The sequence below is a fragment of the Rhipicephalus microplus genome, chromosome 2 (assembly GCF_043290135.1).
Source record: "Rhipicephalus microplus isolate Deutch F79 chromosome 2, USDA_Rmic, whole genome shotgun sequence".
Lineage (NCBI taxonomy): Eukaryota > Metazoa > Arthropoda > Arachnida > Ixodida > Ixodidae > Rhipicephalus > Rhipicephalus microplus.
The window spans coordinates 91,868,177-91,879,929 of NC_134701.1; the positions used below are offsets into that span (position 1 = coordinate 91,868,177).

At 50.3% G+C, this 11,753-nt stretch overlaps 16 non-coding genes across 16 annotated transcripts; all 16 read right to left on the bottom strand.

The window, feature by feature from the left end:
* Positions 1 to 624: 624 nt before the first annotated feature.
* TRNAG-GCC (transfer RNA glycine (anticodon GCC)) lies at positions 625 to 695 on the bottom strand. Its single transcript has one exon. It is a non-coding gene; the product is annotated as a tRNA-Gly (tRNA).
* Positions 696 to 1,056: 361 nt separating this feature from the next.
* TRNAG-GCC (transfer RNA glycine (anticodon GCC)) lies at positions 1,057 to 1,127 on the bottom strand. Its single transcript has one exon. It is a non-coding gene; the product is annotated as a tRNA-Gly (tRNA).
* A 1,227-nt stretch (positions 1,128 to 2,354) lies between these two features.
* Positions 2,355 to 2,425, bottom strand: TRNAG-GCC (transfer RNA glycine (anticodon GCC)). Its single transcript has one exon. It is a non-coding gene; the product is annotated as a tRNA-Gly (tRNA).
* Positions 2,426 to 3,220: 795 nt separating this feature from the next.
* On the bottom strand, positions 3,221 to 3,291 carry TRNAG-GCC (transfer RNA glycine (anticodon GCC)). Its single transcript has one exon. It is a non-coding gene; the product is annotated as a tRNA-Gly (tRNA).
* Positions 3,292 to 3,652: 361 nt separating this feature from the next.
* On the bottom strand, positions 3,653 to 3,723 carry TRNAG-GCC (transfer RNA glycine (anticodon GCC)). Its single transcript has one exon. It is a non-coding gene; the product is annotated as a tRNA-Gly (tRNA).
* A 1,083-nt stretch (positions 3,724 to 4,806) lies between these two features.
* TRNAG-GCC (transfer RNA glycine (anticodon GCC)) lies at positions 4,807 to 4,877 on the bottom strand. Its single transcript has one exon. It is a non-coding gene; the product is annotated as a tRNA-Gly (tRNA).
* Positions 4,878 to 5,817: 940 nt separating this feature from the next.
* TRNAG-GCC (transfer RNA glycine (anticodon GCC)) lies at positions 5,818 to 5,888 on the bottom strand. The gene has a single exon. It is a non-coding gene; the product is annotated as a tRNA-Gly (tRNA).
* A 361-nt stretch (positions 5,889 to 6,249) lies between these two features.
* On the bottom strand, positions 6,250 to 6,320 carry TRNAG-GCC (transfer RNA glycine (anticodon GCC)). Its single transcript has one exon. It is a non-coding gene; the product is annotated as a tRNA-Gly (tRNA).
* A 1,227-nt stretch (positions 6,321 to 7,547) lies between these two features.
* On the bottom strand, positions 7,548 to 7,618 carry TRNAG-GCC (transfer RNA glycine (anticodon GCC)). The gene has a single exon. It is a non-coding gene; the product is annotated as a tRNA-Gly (tRNA).
* Positions 7,619 to 8,266: 648 nt separating this feature from the next.
* On the bottom strand, positions 8,267 to 8,336 carry TRNAD-GUC (transfer RNA aspartic acid (anticodon GUC)). Its single transcript has one exon. It is a non-coding gene; the product is annotated as a tRNA-Asp (tRNA).
* Positions 8,337 to 8,553: 217 nt separating this feature from the next.
* Positions 8,554 to 8,624, bottom strand: TRNAG-GCC (transfer RNA glycine (anticodon GCC)). The gene has a single exon. It is a non-coding gene; the product is annotated as a tRNA-Gly (tRNA).
* Positions 8,625 to 9,125: 501 nt separating this feature from the next.
* Positions 9,126 to 9,196, bottom strand: TRNAG-GCC (transfer RNA glycine (anticodon GCC)). Its single transcript has one exon. It is a non-coding gene; the product is annotated as a tRNA-Gly (tRNA).
* A 1,079-nt stretch (positions 9,197 to 10,275) lies between these two features.
* Positions 10,276 to 10,346, bottom strand: TRNAG-GCC (transfer RNA glycine (anticodon GCC)). The gene has a single exon. It is a non-coding gene; the product is annotated as a tRNA-Gly (tRNA).
* A 507-nt stretch (positions 10,347 to 10,853) lies between these two features.
* On the bottom strand, positions 10,854 to 10,924 carry TRNAG-GCC (transfer RNA glycine (anticodon GCC)). The gene has a single exon. It is a non-coding gene; the product is annotated as a tRNA-Gly (tRNA).
* A 507-nt stretch (positions 10,925 to 11,431) lies between these two features.
* On the bottom strand, positions 11,432 to 11,502 carry TRNAG-GCC (transfer RNA glycine (anticodon GCC)). Its single transcript has one exon. It is a non-coding gene; the product is annotated as a tRNA-Gly (tRNA).
* A 73-nt stretch (positions 11,503 to 11,575) lies between these two features.
* Positions 11,576 to 11,646, bottom strand: TRNAG-GCC (transfer RNA glycine (anticodon GCC)). The gene has a single exon. It is a non-coding gene; the product is annotated as a tRNA-Gly (tRNA).
* Positions 11,647 to 11,753: the final 107 nt, after the last annotated feature.

Genomic DNA, 11,753 nt, shown 5'->3' on the forward strand with positions numbered 1-11,753 from the left:
GCGATATTGCGGAAAGGCACGCAAGAAAAGTTTAAAAAAACACAATGTTTCGGAGGGAATCAAACCCGGGTCAGCCGCGTGGCAGGCGAGTATTTTACCACTGAACCACCGACGCCAGTTGCTTACTCCTGCATTCATGGCAAGCATATATAGCGTAACAGCACGCGTGAGCTTTTATAAAAATAGCGATGCGTCGGCCCGGAATCGAGCCCAGGTCAACCGCGTGGCAGGCGAGTATTCTACCACTAAACAACCGACACCATTTGCTTATTCCTGCATTATTGACATGCGATATTGCGGAAAGGCACGCAAGAAAATTTAAAAAAAAAACACGATGTTTCGGCAGGGAATCGAACCCGGGTCGGCCGCGTGGCAGGCGAGTTTTTTACCACTGAACCACCGACGCCAATTGCTTACTCCTGCATTCATGGCAGGCAATGATGCGTAACAGCACGCGTGAGCGTTTCTAAAAATAACGATGCGTCGGCCGAGAGTCGAACTTTGGTCACCCGCGTGGCAGGCGAGTATTGTCCCACTGAAGCACCGACGTAATTTGCTTGCTCCTGCATTCATGGCATGCATATATAGCGTAACAGCACGCGTGAGCTTTCCTGAAAATAACGATGCGTCAACCGGGAATCGAACCCGGGAAACCCGCGTGGCAGGCGAGAACTTTACCACTGAACCACCGACGCCATTTGCTTACTCCTGCATGTGTGGCATGCAATATTGCGTAACAACACGCGTGAGCTTTTCTAACAATAACGATGCGTCGGCCGAGAATCGTACCTGTGTCACCCGCGTGGCAGGCGAGTATTCTACCACTGAAGCACCGACGCAATGTGCTTGCTCCTGCATTCATGGCATGCATATATAGCGTAACAGCACGCGTTAGCTTTTTGAAAAATAACGATGCGTCAGCCGGGAATCGAACCCGCGTCACCCGCGTGGCAGGCGAGTATCGTACCACCGAACCACCACTGCCATTTGCGTGCTCCTGCATTCATGGCATGCATATATAGCGTAACATCACGCGTGAGTTTTTAAATATAACAATGCGTCGGCCGGGAATCGAACCCGGGTCACCCGCGCGGCAGGCGAGTATTATACCACTGAACCACCAACGCCATCTCCTTGCTCCTGCATTCATGGCAAGCATATATAGCGTAACAGCATGCATGAGCTTTTCTAAAAATAACAATGCGTCGGCCGGGAATCAAACCCGAGTCAACCGCGCAGCAGGTGAGTATTCTATCACTGAACCACCAACGCCATTTGCTTACTCCTGCATTCATGACATGCAATATTGCGGAATAGCACGCCTGAGCTTTTACAAAAATAACGATGCGTCGGCCGGGAATCGAACCCGGGTCGCCCGCGTGGCAGACGAGTAATCTACCACTGAACCACCAACTCCATGTGCTTACTCCTGCATTCTTGACATGAAATATTGTGGAATTGCACGCAGGAACTTTTTTAAAATAAACGATGCGTCGGTCGGGAATCGAACCAGGGTCACCAGTGTGGCAGGCGAGCATTCTACCACTGAACCACCGACGCCATTTCTTTACTGTGGCATTCATGACATGCAATATTGCGTAACAGCACGTGTGAGCTTTTCTAAAAGTAGCAATGCTTCGGCAGGGAATAGAACCCGGGTCACCCGCGTGGCAGGCGAGTATTCTACTACTGAACTACCGACGTCATTTGCTTGCTGCTGCATTCATGGCATGTATATATAGCGTAAAAGCGCGCGTGATCTTTTCTAAAAATAACGATGCTTCGGCCAGGAATCGAATTCGGGTTACCCGCGTGGCAGGCGAGTATTCTTCCACGGAACTACTGACGCCATTTGCTTGTTCCTGCACTTATGACATGCAATATTGCCGAATAGTACGCAGGAACTTTTCTAAAATGAACGAGTTTTCAGCCGGGAATCGAACCCGGATCACCCGCGTGGCAGGCGTGTATTCTACAACTGAACCACCGACGCCATTTGCTTGCTCCGACATTCATGGCATGCAATATTGCGTAACAGCACGCGTGAGCTTTGCTAAAAGTAACAATGCTTCGGCAGCGATTTAAACACAGGTAACCCGCGTGGCAGGCGAGTATGCTACCACTGAACCACCGACGCCATTTGCTTACTGCGGCATTCATGGCATGCAATATTGCGTAACAGCACGCGTGAGCTTTTCTAAAAGTAACAATGCTTCGGCAGCGATTTAAACACAGGTAACCAGCGTGGCAGGCGAGTATTCTACCACTGAACCACCGACGCTATTTGGTTACTCCTGCATTCATGGCATGCAATATTGCGTAAGAGCACGCGTGAGCTTTTCTAAAAGTAACGATGCCTCAGCCGGGAATCGAACCCGGGTCACCCGTGTGGCAGGCGAGTATTCTACCACTGAACCACCGATGCCATTTGCTTTCTCCTGCTTTCATAGCATGCATATATAGCGTAAGAACACGCGTGAGCTTTTTAAAGATAACGATGCGTCGGCCGTGAATTGAACCCGGGTCACCCGTGTGGCAGGTAAGTATTCTACCACTGAACCACCGATGCCATTTGTATTCTCCGGCATTCAAGACATGCAATATTGCGTAACAGCACGTGTGAGCGTTTCTTAAAAAACGATGCTTCAGCCAGGAATGGAACACGGGTCACCCGCGTGGCAGTCGAGTATTCTACCACAGAACCACCGACGCCATTTGCTTGCTCCGGCATTCATGGCAAGCATATATAGCGTAACAGCACGCGTGAGCTTTTATAAAAATAGCGATGCGTCGGCCCGGAATCGAGCCCAGGTCAACCGCGTGGCAGGCGAGTATTCTACCACTAAACAACCGACACCATTTGCTTATTCCTGCATTATTGACATGCGATATTGCGGAATGGCACGCAAGAAAATTAAAAAAAAAACACGATGTTTCGGCAGGGAATCGAACCCGGGTCGGCCGCGTGGCAGGCGAGTTTTTTACCACTGAACCACCGACGCCAATTGCTTACTCCTGCATTCATGGCAGGCAATGATGCGTAACAGCACGCGTGAGCGTTTCTAAAAATAACGATGCGTCGGCCGAGAGTCGAACTTTGGTCACCCGCGTGGCAGGCGAGTATTGTCCCACTGAAGCACCGACGCAATTTGCTTGCTCCTGCATTCATGGCATGCATATATAGCGTAACAGCACGCGTGAGCTTTCCTGAAAATAACGATGCGTCAACCGGGAATCGAACCCGGGTAACCCGCGTGGCAGGCGAGAACTTTACCACTGAACCACCGACGCCATTTGCTTACTCCTGCATGTGTGGCATGCAATATTGCGTAACAACACGCGTGAGCTTTTCTAACAATAACGATGCGTCGGCCGAGAATCGTACCTGTGTCACCCGCGTGGCAGGCGAGTATTCTACCACTGAAGCACCGACGCAATGTGCTTGCTCCTGCATTCATGGCATGCATATATAGCGTAACAGCACGCGTTAGCTTTTTGAAAAATAACGATGCGTCAGCCGGGAATCGAACCCGCGTCACCCGCGTGGCAGGCGAGTATCGTACCACCGAACCACCACTGCCATTTGCGTGCTCCTGCATTCATGGCATGCATATATAGCGTAACATCACGCGTGAGTTTTTAAATATAACAATGCGTCGGCCGGGAATCGAACCCGGGTCACCCGCGCGGCAGGCGAGTATTATACCACTGAACCACCAACGCCATCTCCTTGCTCCTGCATTCATGGCAAGCATATATAGCGTAACAGCATGCATGAGCTTTTCTAAAAATAACAATGCGTCGGCCGGGAATCAAACCCGGGTCAACCGCGCAGCAGGTGAGTATTCTATCACTGAACCACCAACGCCATATTCTTACTCCTGCATTCATGACATGCAATATTGCGGAATAGCACGCCTGAGCTTTTACAAAAATAACGATGCGTCGGCCGGGAATCGAACCCGGGTCGCCCGCGTGGCAGACGAGTAATCTACCACTGAACCACCAACTCCATGTGCTTACTCCTGCATTCTTGACATGAAATATTGTGGAATTGCACGCAGGAACTTTTTTAAAATAAACGACGCGTCGGTCGGGAATCGAACCAGGGTCACCAGTGTGGCAGGCGAGCATTCTACCACTGAACCACCGACGCCATTTCTTTACTGTGGCATTCATGACATGCAATATTGCGTAACAGCACGTGTGAGCTTTTCTAAAAGTAGCAATGCTTCGGCAGGGAATAGAACCCGGGTCACCCGCGTGGCAGGCGAGTATTCTACTACTGAACTACCGACGTCATTCGCTTGCTGCTGCATTCATGGCATGTATATATAGCGTAAAAGCGCGCGTGAGCTTTTCTAAAAATAACGATGCTTCGGCCAGGAATCGAATTCGGGTTACCCGCGTGGCAGGCGAGTATTCTTCCACGGAACTACTGACGCCATTTGCTTGTTCCTGCACTTATGACATGCAATATTGCCGAATAGTACGCAGGAACTTTTCTAAAATGAACGAGTTTTCAGCCGGGAATCGAACCCGGATCACCCGCGTGGCAGGCGTGTATTCTACAACTGAACCACCGACGCCATTTGCTTGCTCCGACATTCATGGCATGCAATATTGCGTAACAGCACGCGTGAGCTTTGCTAAAAGTAACAATGCTTCGGCAGCGATTTAAACACAGGTAACCCGCGTGGCAGGCGAGTATGCTACCACTGAACCACCGACGCCATTTGCTTACTCCTGCATTCATGGCATGCAATATTGCGAATCAGCATGCGTGAGCTTTTCTAAAAATAACGATGCGTCAGCCGGGAATCAAACCCGGGTCACCCGTGTGGCAGGCGAGTATTCCACCACTGAACCACCGACGCCATTTGCTTACTCCTGCATTCATGGCATGCAATATTGCGTAACAGCAAGCGTGAACTTTTCTCAAAATAACGATGCTTCAGCCAGGAATCGAACACGTGTCACCCGCGTGGCAGTCGAGTATTTCACCACTGAACCACCGACGCCATTTGCTTACTCCGGCATTCATGGCATGCAATATAGTTTAACAGCACGCGTGAGCTTTTATAAAAATAGCGACGCGTCGGCCCGGAATCGAGCCCAGGTCAACCGCGTGGCAGGCGAGTAGTCTACCACTGAACAACCGACACCATTTGCTTACTCCTGCATTATCGACATGCGATATTGCGGAAAGGCACGCAAGAAAAGTTTAAAAAAACACAATGTTTCGGAGGGAATCAAACCCGGGTCAGCCGCGTGGCAGGCGAGTATTTTACCACTGAACCACCGACGCCAGTTGCTTACTCCTGCATTCATGGCAAGCATATATAGCGTAACAGCACGCGTGAGCTTTTATAAAAATAGCGATGCGTCGGCCCGGAATCGAGCCCAGGTCAACCGCGTGGCAGGCGAGTATTCTACCACTAAACAACCGACACCATTTGCTTATTCCTGCATTATTGACATGCGATATTGCGGAAAGGCACGCAAGAAAATTTAAAAAAAAAACACGATGTTTCGGCAGGGAATCGAACCCGGGTCGGCCGCGTGGCAGGCGAGTTTTTTACCACTGAACCACCGACGCCAATTGCTTACTCCTGCATTCATGGCAGGCAATGATGCGTAACAGCACGCGTGAGCGTTTCTAAAAATAACGATGCGTCGGCCGAGAGTCGAACTTTGGTCACCCGCGTGGCAGGCGAGTATTGTCCCACTGAAGCACCGACGTAATTTGCTTGCTCCTGCATTCATGGCATGCATATATAGCGTAACAGCACGCCTGAGCTTTACTGAAAATAACGATGCGTCAACCGGGAATCGAACCCGGGAAACCCGCGTGGCAGGCGAGAACTTTACCACTGAACCACCGACGCCAGTTGCTTACTCCTGCATGTGTGGCATGCAATATTGCGTAACAACACGCGTGAGCTTTTCTAACAATAACGATGCGTCGGCCGAGAATCGTACCTGTGTCACCCGCGTGGCAGGCGAGTATTCTACCACTGAAGCACCGACGCAATGTGCTTGCTCCTGCATTCATGGCATGCATATATAGCGTAACAGCACGCGTTAGCTTTTTGAAAAATAACGATGCGTCAGCCGGGAATCGAACCCGCGTCACCCGCGTGGCAGGCGAGTATCGTACCACCGAACCACCACTGCCATTTGCGTGCTCCTGCATTCATGGCATGCATATATAGCGTAACATCACGCGTGAGTTTTTAAATATAACAATGCGTCGGCCGGGAATCGAACCCGGGTCACCCGCGCGGCAGGCGAGTATTATACCTCTGAACCACCAACGCCATCTCCTTGCTCCTGCATTCATGGCAAGCATATATAGCGTAACAGCATGCATGAGCTTTTCTAAAAATAACAATGCGTCGGCCGGGAATCAAACCCGAGTCAACCGCGCAGCAGGTGAGTATTCTATCACTGAACCACCAACGCCATTTGCTTACTCCTGCATTCATGACATGCAATATTGCGGAATAGCACGCCTGAGCTTTTACAAAAATAACGATGCGTCGGCCGGGAATCGAACCCGGGTCGCCCGCGTGGCAGACGAGTAATCTACCACTGAACCACCAACTCCATGTGCTTACTCCTGCATTCTTGACATGAAATATTGTGGAATTGCACGCAGGAACTTTTTTAAAATAAACGATGCGTCGGTCGGGAATCGAACCAGGGTCACCAGTGTGGCAGGCGAGCATTCTACCACTGAACCACCGACGCCATTTCTTTACTGTGGCATTCATGACATGCAATATTGCGTAACAGCACGTGTGAGCTTTTCTAAAAGTAGCAATGCTTCGGCAGGGAATAGAACCCGGGTCACCCGCGTGGCAGGCGAGTATTCTACTACTGAACTACCGACGTCATTTGCTTGCTGCTGCATTCATGGCATGTATATATAGCGTAAAAGCGCGCGTGATCTTTTCTAAAAATAACGATGCTTCGGCCAGGAATCGAATTCGGGTTACCCGCGTGGCAGGCGAGTATTCTTCCACGGAACTACTGACGCCATTTGCTTGTTCCTGCACTTATGACATGCAATATTGCCGAATAGTACGCAGGAACTTTTCTAAAATGAACGAGTTTTCAGCCGGGAATCGAACCCGGATCACCCGCGTGGCAGGCGTGTATTCTACAACTGAACCACCGACGCCATTTGCTTGCTCCGACATTCATGGCATGCAATATTGCGTAACAGCACGCGTGAGCTTTGCTAAAAGTAACAATGCTTCGGCAGCGATTTAAACACAGGTAACCCGCGTGGCAGGCGAGTATGCTACCACTGAACCACCGACGCCATTTGCTTACTGCGGCATTCATGGCATGCAATATTGCGTAACAGCACGCGTGAGCTTTTCTAAAAGTAACAATGCTTCGGCAGCGATTTAAACACAGGTAACCAGCGTGGCAGGCGAGTATTCTACCACTGAACCACCGACGCTATTTGGTTACTCCTGCATTCATGGCATGCAATATTGCGTAAGAGCACGCGTGAGCTTTTCTAAAAGTAACGATGCCTCAGCCGGGAATCGAACCCGGGTCACCCGTGTGGCAGGCGAGTATTCTACCACTGAACCACCGATGCCATTTGCTTTCTCCTGCTTTCATAGCATGCATATATAGCGTAAAACACGTGAGAGCTATTTAAAGATAACGATGTGTCAGCCGTGAATTGAACCCGAGTCACCCGTGTGGCAGGCGAGTATTCTGCCACTGAACCACCGACGCAATTTGCTTGCTTCTGCATTCATGGCATGCATGTATTCCGTAACAACACGCGTCAGATTTTGTAAAGATAACGATGCGTCGGCCGGGAATCGTATCCGGGTCACCCGCGTGGCAGGCGAGTATTCTACCACTGAAGCACCAACGCCATTTGCTTGCTCCTGGATTCATGGCATGGATATATAGCGTAAAAGCACGCGTGAGTTTTTGTATAAATAGCGATGCGTCAGCCCGGAATCGAGCCCAGGTCAACCGCGTGGCAGGCGAGTATTCTAAAACTGAACCACCGACTCCATTTGCTTACTCCTGCATTCATGGCATGCAATATTGTGAAAAGGCACGCAAGAACGTTTTTAAAGAAAACGATGTGTCGGCCGGGAATCGAACCCGGGAAAGCTCTATGGCAGGCGAGTATTCTACAACTGAACCACCGACGCCATTTGCTTACTGCGGCATTCATGATGCAATATGGCGTAACAGCACGTGTGATCTTTTCTAAAAATAACGATGCGTCAGCCGGAATTGAACCCGGGTCACCCGCGTGACAGGCGAGTATTCTACCACTGAACTACCGACGCCGTTTGCTGGCTCCTGCATTCATGGTGTGCAATATTGCGGAATAGCAGGAAGGAACGTTTCTAAAATAAACGATGCGTCAGCCGGAAATCGAACGCGGGTCACACGCGTGACAGGCGAGTATTCTATCACTGAGCCACCGACGCCGTTTGCTTTCTCCTGCATTCATGGCATGCAATATTGCGTAACAGCACGCGTGAGCTTTTCTAAAAATAGCGGTGCGTCGGTCGGGAATTGAACCCGGGTCACCCGCGTGGCAGGCGAGTATTCTACCACTGAACCACTGACGCCGTTCGCTTTCTCCTGCATTCATTGCGTGCAATATTGCGGAATAGCATGCAGGAACTTTTCTAAAATAACAATGCGTCACCCGGGAATTGAACACGGGTCACCTGCGTGGCAGGCGAGTATTCTACCACTGAACCACCGATGCCATTTGTATTCTCCGGCATTCAAGACATGCAAAACTGCGTAACAGCACGTGTGAGCTTTTCAAAAAGTAACAATGCTTTGGCACGGAATCAAACCCAACCCGCGTGGCAGGCGAGTATTCCACCACTGAACCACCGACGCCATTTGCTTACTCCTGCATTCATGGCATGCAATATTGCGTAACAGCACGCGTGAGCTTTTCTTAAAATAACGATGCTTCAGCCAGGAATGGAACACGGGTCACCCGCGTGGCAGTCGAGTATTCTACCACAGAACCACCGACGCCATTTGCTTGCTCCTGCATTCATGGCAAGCATATATAGCGTAACAGCGCGCGTGAGCTTCTCTAAAAATAACGATGCGTCAGCCGGGAATTGAACCCGGGTCACCCGTGTGGCAGGCGAGTATTGTACCACTGAACCACCGACGCCATTTGCTTTCTCCGGCTTTCATGGCATGCATATATAGCGTAACAACACGCGTGAGCTTTTTAAAGATAACGATGCGTCGGCCGTGAATTGAACCCGGGTCACCCGTGTGGCAGGCAAGTATTCTACCACTGAACCACCGATGCCATTTATTTACTGTGGCATTCATGACATGCAATATTGCGTAACAGCACGTGTGAGCTTTTCTAAAAGTAGCAATGCTTCGGCAGGGATTAGAACCCGGGTCACCCGCCTGGTAGGCGAATATTCTACTACTGAACTACCGACGCCATTTGCTTGCTCCTGCATGCATGGCATGTATATATAGCGTAAAAGCACGCGTGAGCTTTTCTAAAAATAACGATGCTTCGGCCAGGAATCGAATTCGGGTCACCCGCGTGGCAGGCGAGTATTCTAATACTGAACCACCGACGCCAATTGCTTACTCCTGCATTCATGGCATGCAATATTGCGAATCAGCACGCGTGAGCTTTTGTAAAAATAACGATGCGTCAGCCGGGAATTGAACCCGGGTCACCCCTGTGGCAGGCGAGTATTGTACCACTGAACCACCGACGCCATTTGCTTTCTCCGGCTTTCATGGCATGCATATATAGCGTAACAACACGCGTGAGCTTTTTAAAGATAACGATGCGTCGGCCGTGAATTGAACCCGGGTCACCCGTGTGGCAGGCAAGTATTCTACCACTGAACCACCGATGCCATTTGTATTCTCCGACATTCAAGACATGCAATATTGCGTAACAGCACGTGTGAGCTTTTGAAAAAGTAACAATGCTTTGGCACGGAATCAAACCCAACCCGCGTGGCAGGCGAGTATTCCACCACTGAACCACCGACGCCATTTGCTTACTCCTGCATTCATGGCATGCAATATTGCGTAACAGCACGCGTGAGCTTTTCTTAAAATAACGATGCTTCAGCCAGGAATGGAACACGGGTCACCCGCGTGGCAGTCGAGTATTCTACCACAGAACCACCGACGCCATTTGCTTGCTCCTGCATTCATGGCAAGCATATATAGCGTAACAGCGCGCGTGAGCTTCTCTAAAAATAACGATGCGTCAGCCGGGAATAGAACCCGGGTCACCCGCCTGGCAGGCGAGTATTTTACCACTGAACCACCGACGCCATTTGCTTACTCCGGCATTCATGGCATGCAATATTGCGTAACAGCACGCGTGAGCTTTTATAAAAATAGCGATGCGTCGGCCCGGAATCGAGCCCAGGTCAACCGCGTGGCAGGCGAGTATTCTACCACTAAACAACCGACACCATTTGCTTATTCCTGCATTATTGATATGCGATATTGCGGAAAGGCACGCAAGAAAATTTAAAAAAAAACACGATGTTTCGGCAGGGAATCGAACCCGGGTCGGCCGCGTGGCAGGCGAGTTTTTTACCACTGAACCACCGACGCCATTTGCTTACTCCTGCATTCGTGGCATTGAATATTGCGTAACAGCACGCGGGAGCTTTTTTAAAGATAAGGATGCGTCGGCCGAGAATCGAACTTGGGTCTCCCGCGTGGCAGGCGAGTATTCTACCAATGAAGCACAGACGCAATTAGCTTGCTCCTGCATTCATGGCATGCATATATAGCGTAACAGCACGCGTGAGCTTTTCTGAAAATAACGATGCGTCAGCCGGGAATCGAACCCGGGTCACCTGCGTGGCAGGCGAGAATTTTACCACTGAACCACCGACGACATTTGCTTACTCCTGCATTTCTTGCATGCAATATTGCGTAACAACACGCGTGAGCTTTTCTAACAATAACGATGCGTCGGCCGAGAATCGTACCTGGGTCACCCGCGTGGCAGGCGAGTATTCTACCACTGAAGCACCGACGCAATGTGCTTGCTCCTGCATTCATGGCATGCATATATAGCGTAACAGCACGCGTTAGCTTTTTGAAAAATAACGATGCGTCAGCCGGGAATCGAACCCGCGTCACCCGCGTGGCAGGCGAGTATCGTACCACCGAACCACCACTGCCATTTGCGTGCTCCTGCATTCATGGCATGCATATATAGCGTAACATCACGCGTGAGCTTTTCTAAAAATAACAATGCGTCGGCCGGGAATCAAACCCGGGTCAACCGCGCAGCAGGTGAGTATTCTATCACTGAACCACCAACGCCATTTGCTTACTCCTGCATTCATGACATGCAATATTGCGGAATAGCACGCAGGTACTTTTCTAAAATAAACGATGCGTCGGCCGGGAATCGAACCCGGGTCACCCGCGTGGCAGGCGAGTATTCTACTACTGAACCACCGACGCCATTTGCTTACTCCTGCATTCATGGCATGCAATATTGTGTAACAGCATGCGTGAGCTTTTACAAAAATAACGATGCGTCGGCCGGGAATCGAACCCGGGTCGCCCGCGTGGCAGACGAGTAATCTACCACTGAACCACCAACGCCATTTGCTTACTCCTGCATTCTTGACATGAAATATATTGGAATTGCACGCAGGAACTTTTTTAAAATAAACGATGCGTCAGTCGGGAATCGAACCAGGGTCACCAGT